Here is an 8,995-nt window from a genome sequence, read left to right on the forward strand (position 1 = left end):
CTCAGCCCTGCTGTTTACACAAGGTTTCTCTTCAGCTGCGTGTATGCTAACATCGTTATATTTATATTTATTGTTATAGTTATTGTTGTTGGTTTTTGACGGCCCTTAAAGCGCCGTGAAGCCGAGGGGAGCTGCAGCCGTGCGGCGGTGAAACACCACGAACAAAGTGGCGATTAAAGACGCGTTAAGTACTCAGTAGGTCTCCGAAACCTGACTGTTAAAGAAGAATTGCAATTCAATTAAAAATAGAAACACTTCAAAATATAATATACTGCTATATGTGTATGTAGGGGAAATTAGGAACATGTTTTTTCTGCAGTTGATGTAGCTAAGGCTCACTTTTTGAAATAACAAAAGGAATCCATCTGTGTGTGTGTTACCAGCCATTGTCCTGTGTCTGTAATCACAGCGACTGCCTCGTTTAATCACTCCCACACAAAACACAACTTTAAAACACTTTCCCTCGTACATGGATTATGCGTTAATTTTTGTGTAATTAATTAATCTTAATTAACGCGTTAAAGTCCCGGCCCTAGTTATTTCACATCATGTCCCAGTTCCCAGCAGCACCAGGCCACCAGATCTCCGGCTCCTGGCACAACAATTGCTTTTTAATCCCCTCACTTTAGTTTTTTTTGTACATTTCCTAATTTCTTTATGGTGGGAAAGGTCTGAGTTTTTATTAAACTGACATTTCCCCCTCCCTTCTGCTTTCTTGTGTCCACTTCAGGTGCGAGTAGGATTTGCCGCCATCACCGCCGCTTCAGCTGGAATCATAAGAAAACGAGGTGGACTGAAAATGAAGCAACGAAAATAAGTTGTTTTTTAAAATCATAAGATCTTTTTCTTTTTACAATTTGTATCTCTTGATTGTCGCATCTCAGATCACGCACAACATCCTCCTCACAGTTACCCTTCACAGACCTGATGCTACAAAAGCCTGAGTAAGAAGGGGGCTTTGCTTTGGGCACCTTTTATCTTAGCGATGGGCACACATGCTCCCTAATTGAAATCATAAGAGTGCAAGGAGACATTCCGGGTTACGATCTGTGAAGGTAACTGAAACAGCCAACCTCTACTGCGAAATTCAAATCCCTTTCTATTCATTTCTCACAGGATGTTGAGTTTTTCAGTAATATTACAGGAGCGAATCTTCTTCTAGTATATGCAGAAACAAGGTGCAACACTCAACATCAGAAAGACCATTGACATGTGAATAACTGATATCCAACCACAGGTGGGATTTTTGTTTTACAAACCCTAAATCCTCTTTAAGATCTGGATTAGTTGTGTCTTTACTAATCAATAAGGCTTATGTGTACAAGTCCCACCAGCCAATCACAGTAGCAGTTTATGAAGAAGGCTGCAAACTGAAGGTCAAATGAAACAAGACAAATAGTTTGTACTGCCCCTTTAATTTGAATTGTCCCTTTGAGTTTATGATCCTGAATATTTCCACTTGGTGCCAGTTTCATGAAAAAACTAGTATTAACGCTGACTCATCCTCACAATGAATTATCATTGCACTCATGACATAATGAGACTCGTTATGAAAAGTTAAGGAGATCCAAGTTGCAAGAGAATCAGAGATTTGGGTTGTTTTTTATTCCACCAAATGTTCATCCTTGTAAAACATGAAAAAAAAAAAAAAGACAATCAGGAAATGATGCATGGTAATAGAAGCTTTCATTCACTTTCAAGAAAACAACTCTTTGCAGAGCGTTCAGGACTATCACATGATCTTCATCAGCAGATTCTCTTCAAAGTACAAGAACAACATTTCAAGAGGAACCTTTAATGTCTGAACACTTTAGGACAGGTTTAAAAAGAGAATGTGGTCTTTGCTGACCTGAGTGATGCTGGTGACCTTTTTAAACCTTCTCTTTAGAAAAAAAGCCTTCGTTAGAAAAAAATGGAACATGTTCCCTTAAAAAGGAAGATTAGTTATTGATTAAGAAGATTGTCTGCTTAACATCCCATCCTTCCCTTTACAAATCCAACATTCCCTTTAAGTGTGGGGTTTAAATAACATTCAAAGACATGTATATTTTAAAAGTCTAGTTTGGCTTTATTAACATCTCAATGATCGGAGTTTCTGAACATTCTGAACATTGCCTTTAAGAGGAAACCAGTTTAATGATCAGCACTTTCATGTAAGGTCCTGAAAGAAACCCAGAACTTCTCCTCTAAGTCGCTCTGAGGGAGGAGTGGGGCCATTAGCAGGTTGTAAACTCTTGGACTGGACAGATGTTTGGGCCGAGGTGATGTTGTACGTGACCTGTGTTGCCGTGGAGACGCGAGGAGGAGGGTGAACCGGAGCACTGAATGTGTGCCTGCAGCACCGACTGACAGACAGGGCGGATTAAAAAAACAGACAAACGAAAACGCCGAGTGCCAAAGCTGGGATCTGCTGCATTCTCACTACACTTTTGAAAAAAAGGGTTCTTCTTCTTGTATATAGGATATATATATATGTTTGTTTGTTTCGTTTGTTTCCTGTATTGCTACAGATTTGTAAAGTTTTGCGGGAAGATTTTGTTACATTTTGTAAAATGGGAGCAAATGGTCCCCCCGAAACCCTCCTCTTTTTTTGTTGCTTTTTTAAACCCCTCTCTCTCTCAGATTCTGTACTTTTATTTGTTGATGGAAAAAATGGTGCCATTCGTGGTGTATGTGTGTGCAACGTTTTTTTTCTTTCTTTCTCCGTCTCTCTCTTTTTGTACTGAACCACCGTGGAACCACTACAGGATAAAATAAAAAAAGACGGACCAATTGGCAATACTTCAGTCACTTCTCCTTCATCTCACCGGCACTGGGCTTTCGCCTGCCACTTCCCCGCTGAGAGGAGGTGGGAGGAGGAGGAGGAGAGAGGTAGGAGGAGGAGAGGAGGAGGAGGAGGAGATGGGGGGACTTCGCTTCACATCAAATCAGATTTAAAAAACAAAACACACAAAAAAGCACCTTTGGACCTTTTCTCTTCTTTTTTTTTACTGTGCATAAGTGAAGTCAAGTGCTATTATTATTATATTATTATTATATTATTATTAATATTGTACCCACTCTGTCTGGAACTCTTTTTTGCTAAAAAAAAGAGAAACTACACAAGAAAGGAAAAAAAGAAACGTAAGCCAATCTGCACTTCTTGTTCCGACGAACATGCTTGTATGACTGTCGTGGGTCTTTGTTTATACCGATAAGGAACAAAACAACATGAAAACAAACAAAAAAAAATCAAGAAACTTTCAAAATGGTGGCAAAGCGCAGAAGGATTCAACGGTAACGATCACACAACACACAATCTAGACAGTGAAAATAACACAATCCAGAATCATGCTGCCTGAATCATACTTTAATCTCTTTTCCTCCGTTTCTCCTTCACTTCGTCTTCTACCTGTCATTCTTTCTTTTTCTATCTCTTTCGTTTCTTTCATCGTTGATTGTTCTCAATGTCTATCTCTCTTTGTCATCCTGCACACCATCTACACACCTGTAATAAACAAAAACAAAACAAAAAAAGAGAAATAGCCTTTTATTCAATACATTACATGTTGGCTTGGTAGGCTTAGTTAAAACTAGTTCCATTCCAACAGAAAAGAATAATAGTAAAAACAAAATATGAGCTTCTTTATGTATTGCTTCTGCCGCTGTAGTGTCCTGGTCAGATTTAAGATGATAAGACTACATATATCTGAAATACTGTATTTACAAATGCAAACCAGGGCTGGCCTCAACAAAAGCTCAATATAATAGGGTGGGGGGGGGGGATCTCAACTCCGTCCAACTATGGGGGGGATTTCTTATTCAAATGCTTGTTTCTTCGCTTAAAGCAGGGGTGTCAAACTCAATGTCATCCTGGGTCCACATCAGCATTATGGGTTGCATCACAAAGGGCCGTTGTAATTTAAGACTAATAAAAGACATATATATACATTTTAGAATATATAAGAAATAACGATTATATTACATAATTGCCTCTGCATTGGATTATTATCGGATAGGTTAATAACTTCATAATTAACTACGTCTGAAAGCAGAAGTCTAGGGCAAATAATTGCAAGTCTCTTCAGTGAGAATCTCGCTATGATTTGAAAAGAAAAGCCACATTCTAAAAAAATTTTTTTTTTTAAAAAGTGACATTTTGAAAAAGAAATCTATTTATGAGAAAAAGGCTAATTCTAAGAAAAAAGGCATATTTTGACAAAAAAAAAGTCAAATTCTTAGAAAAAGTCAAATTTGAGATGCATTGTGGGACATGTCGTTTATGGGCAACGTGCTTCTGTAAAGTAGCATGTTACAGTATAATAAACATATTATATTCTTTGCAAGCTCTTGTGGGGCCACATAAAATGAAGTCGCGGGCCGGATTTGGCCCCCGAGCCTTGAGTTTGACACCCCTGGCTTAAAGTCTTCATAGTTGTTTCGACTGTTAGCACTGAAGCGCTCAGCTGCACGTCCTTCTGTAAAAACCCTAAAAAGAAAGCAGCGCTGCAAAGAGAGGCTATTGATGGACACAGCATTAGAACAATTCCAAGAAACTTTTATTTTTGCAAGTGTATAGTTTTAAGCATATGTTTTTGATGATTGATTTAATGTATTTGTTTTGAGGAGTTCACAAAATACTGTGGGTTTACTGTTTGAAAAGGAAAGAGCCGAGCACACTAGTAACTTATAGAAAACTGTTTTGGTCTTCCTGAAACTTTAATGACAGGAGTCAAAAAGGATTCAATGTTTGAACTAACTGTCCTTTTAGCAACCAAGCTAACTCTCTTTAGAAGTGTACATTATCCTGGTTAGTTAGCGTGTTACAACCAAACGTACTCTCTAGAATGTGTACATGTTCCTGGTTAGCTAGCGTGTTACAACCAAGCTAACTCTATTTAGAAGTGTACATTATCCTGGTTAGTTAGCGTGTTACAACCAAACGTACTCTCTAGAATGTGTACATGTTCCTGGTTAGCTAGCGTGTTACAACCAAGCTAACCCACTTGAACACTACGTACGTTCCCGTTAGCTTGCATGTTAGCAGCCAAGCTAACTCTCTTGAGAACTGTGTACATTCCTGGTTAGCTAGCGTTTTAGCAACCAAGATAACTATTTTTGGCAGTTAGCGAAGCTCCATGCTACAGATGTGTTTTAGGATCAGGCAGACAAACTGAAGCCTGTTTCCTGGCGACGGCTTGAGGCATCAAATGTCTGGTCATAGTTCTGGATGAACTTTTTCAGGAATAAAATTAACTCTCCTGGTTTAGGTGTTGGAGACAAAATAGTCCGACTAGTGTGCTCTAATCCTTCTTCTTTTTATTTAAAAATAGCTCATGTTGAAGTTCATGTGTTTGATCCGCCTGGTTTCCGAAAAAAAGACTTTAGAAACATGATATTGTCCATAACTTGATAATAAAAGTGAGACCCAACCTTTTCGGTATAGCCTGAACCCTTATTTGATTTAATGTGGATTGGAACCTTTTTTTACATCCTCAAACTCCACTTTGATTGATCTAAAGGCTTTCTTGTTGTTCATTCTCTTTTTAACTCTAAAATGTTATAGCTAAAATCAAGTTAATGAAGACTTCCGAAGATTTGAATTCCTGAACAACGTCCTTGAGTTTTTCTCAACTGTAACGTGTGGTAGTCCTGATCCATCCTTAATTGCCAATTCAGGAGACTTAATCCGGCCTCGCTTTGTAGCTGTCAAATAAGAAGCCTGGAGATGTTTAAAGCTTGAGTTCATCAAACATTACTGTAACAAAATACTCTCAGTATTGTAGATAACTCTGTCATTTAACCAAAAAGTGTTTGGGCTAAAACCCAACATTTTTGAAAATGCAAATCCACATGCTGTAGCAGTGTCAATCATGGAAAGGCATTCTAAACAATAATAAGTATTTTAGTATCTTGTGGATAGTTTTTGATTTCTTTCTTTTTGGGAAACCAGCTGCATTAAATGTCTTTTTAAGGGGAGTTAAGGCCAGCCCTGCATCATAACTGAGGTTGTGCTTCTTCTACTACCGCTACTATCAAACAACCAGCCTTGGGCACACAAACAGACCTGAACACTGTTTCAAATCCTCCCTTCAGAACTCAAGGTGCATTTGATTTCTATCTTCATATACCAGCATTTTCAAAAGTCAGAACCTAAGGTAGAGCACCAGCTTGATTCGTTTATGTCACAAAAAAACTTCTGTAAATCAACTTGTGGCCCAAAATTAGACTTCTTTTCCTCAGTTTGGGCGACAAGTCTTGAGCTTCTTTGTTGTTTTGTAACTTGTAATAACAAATATAGCCATCATTATTTCTTTTTATGTGAATTTGAAAAGTATTCAAGCTCTGTTTCTGTTGCCGAGGTCAGCAAAACAACCTGTTGATGTCTGCTGTATTTCAATAAAACACAGCCTTGTTCAAAGGTTACACCTCTTTACCTTGTTATTTCTGTATTTGTGTGTCTAATTGACCCATTACATTATTTGTATTTTACAATTTACCACAAATGTACCAGCATTAAACAAACATTACACCATAGCACACCATTTAACTCCAATAATTGATATTGTTTTATGTTTTTTGACAAACTTCCTCTTATGATAACCTCAGACTGCATTAACACTAGAAAACACTAGTTACTTCCGATCTCTGATCAGATGAGTTCCAAACTCATCTGATCAGAGATCGGAAGTGTCTGTCTTCAGAGAATTTTCTCTCAGCGTTATTGGAACAAATGTTTGGAACTAACTCCTATCTAACTTTCCAAATGTAATTGCCACTTTATGCCTAACTGGTATCTGAGCCATTCCATCAACGAGTCAACATAATCAACAATTCTGACAATCAGAAAATTGTTTCAATATCTCTGGTGGGCGCTGAGCAGCTGCAGCAGAGCAGGTGCATAACAAGAAGTTTATTAATTTAGTAAAGTTAGATAAGGACTAAACCTAGCAGGAAAGCTAATGCTGTTTGCAGTCTGTGGCTGTTCCCTGAATATTCCCTTGATTTTGTTTGTTTTTAAGGTATAACAAAACAAAAAACTGATCAAAATCTGCAAAAACTTCACATGCTGTAGGGATGAGGGTGTGATGGCCAAACATAAAGGATTTTAGACAGGAGAGTGTTCTGTGTTTCCTGTGACCAAGTTGTTTTGCTGTTAAAACAACTGAGAACATTATCAGAAAGAAAACAAGTTCTCCTCTAAGTTTAATTGTGAATGCATGGTTGTATGAGCAAGCTTGGGGAGTATTGGATTACATGTAACGGGATTCCGTAATCAGGACACAAACACAGAAGCTAACTGTCTTGGTTTACAGAAAATATGAGTTAAAAAACACTATTTTCATGTGGTGTCCACACATATGCAGGGTCTCAAGGCTTGTTACAAACCATATGTTTCTTTTGAATCAACGTGTTCTTGCTCATAGCGATTGTGAAAAGTTTCCCCAGCCTAAATATTCTCTGTATGAATTTAAATGTAAATGATTGATCATATGCAGGATTATTTATACATGCGCTGAATTTATTTGAATGTACTTCACTTTCTGCACAATTATATGGACTGCATCGAAACATATAGATGAGATGGAGAGATAAAGGTATTCTGTTAAATGAATGCAAAACTAGGGTGCTTTATTGTGAAACAAAAGTGATGCTCTTCTCCCTTTTGGTTTCAGATGTTCTCTCTAAGTAGAGCTCAGAACAAGTGATTTACAGAGCAGATATGAGGATGCAGTAGACAAAAGCTTTCACTTCAGTTGGATTTCAGCAGACAGGCACAAGAATTATATTGATCTTCTCGAATAATTCATCAAAACAATTAAGAAACACGGTTCAGTCCATGCCTGGTGTGATCATTCTTTTGAGGGATTTCACAACAAGAAGAACAAGAAGTTCTGCCAGACTATTGTCAGAAAAACAACGCACCAAACTGAGGTGGGAACACATGGGGGAAAGAGGAGTCCAAATGTGTAACTGCTATGAACCAATCACAGATTTAACTCGGGGCAACTTGTGTAAACCAAACCGAAAAGCAAACGGATTTGGGGATGTGAGATGAATGCTCCGACTTCAAAGATCTCTCCTGATGATAAACACCACTTCAGTTACAAAAACGTGAGGCCTTGAAACTGTTGACGTCAGATGCAACAGTGGAAGATGAGGGGGGGCGTTTCCAGCCTGTTAAACACTTCCAGCCCGCTCATTCCAGGCACGCCGTAATATCTGGTCGGTACTCTCAAAGGATATCACGGCGCTGGTGTTAATTTAAGATAAGCTCTGTCTTTGGAATCACAATGAGAATGAAGGGGGCAGTAAGATTTTTTTTATTTTTTTTAAATGAATCAGAATAAAGGTGAGGAATCACATGATAGCAGCGCAGGGTGGATAGAAAGCTGTCGTTCCCTCAGAGCGCTCGGTGTGTGTGTGTGTGTGTGTGTGTGTGTGTGTGTGTGTGTGCGTGCGTGCGTGCGTGCGTGCGTCTAAATATTCATGTTGAGAGTTTGGGCTTTCCGCTCGTGTCTGTTTCGAATATTTTTGGGTGTATGCTTAAGCCCCGTGGGAAATCAGGTAAATACGGGTTCTCTACTTGAAACACAGATTCTTTCTGCTTCCCAGCGGTAAGCTTGAAATTCAAGCCTTGATAAAATCTGTATTGCGTCATGTAAAGAGAGTTGTTCTTATTATATATCATATCTTTTATACATGAGAAAATAAGCTCTTTTTTTCTTTTGCACTCAGCTTAACAAGTATGCTTACTATTGTTTGTTTACATTTGCTTTTGACATATTGATGAAGGACATTTAAAAGAGTAATTGAAAACGACACAAAATGATGTAGATATGTTATATTTCGAGCACAGAAATGTTTTGTTGTAAGTGTCCATCATTTCCAAATAATTTTCCCATATTTTTCCAATACGTTTTCTGGAAATAACTTTGGTGCTAATTAAAGACAGCAATCAATTCATACTCTTCAGCAAACCATGCAGGAGACATATTGTGTTTCCCATACATTG

General features: G+C 38.2%; 1 long non-coding RNA gene across 1 annotated transcript; it reads left to right on the forward strand.

Moving 5' to 3' along the window:
• Positions 1–4,733: 4,733 nt before the first annotated feature.
• LOC104958318 (uncharacterized) lies at positions 4,734–6,415 on the forward strand. The gene is made up of 2 exons (XR_799750.1): positions 4,734–4,780; positions 4,890–6,415. It is a non-coding gene; the product is annotated as an uncharacterized lncRNA (long non-coding RNA).
• The last annotated feature ends 2,580 nt before the right edge of the window (positions 6,416–8,995 follow it).

Source organism: Notothenia coriiceps, unplaced genomic scaffold (genome assembly GCF_000735185.1).
Source record: "Notothenia coriiceps isolate Sejong01 unplaced genomic scaffold, NC01 NC01_scaffold00028679, whole genome shotgun sequence".
Classification (NCBI taxonomy): Eukaryota; Metazoa; Chordata; class Actinopteri; order Perciformes; family Nototheniidae; genus Notothenia; species Notothenia coriiceps.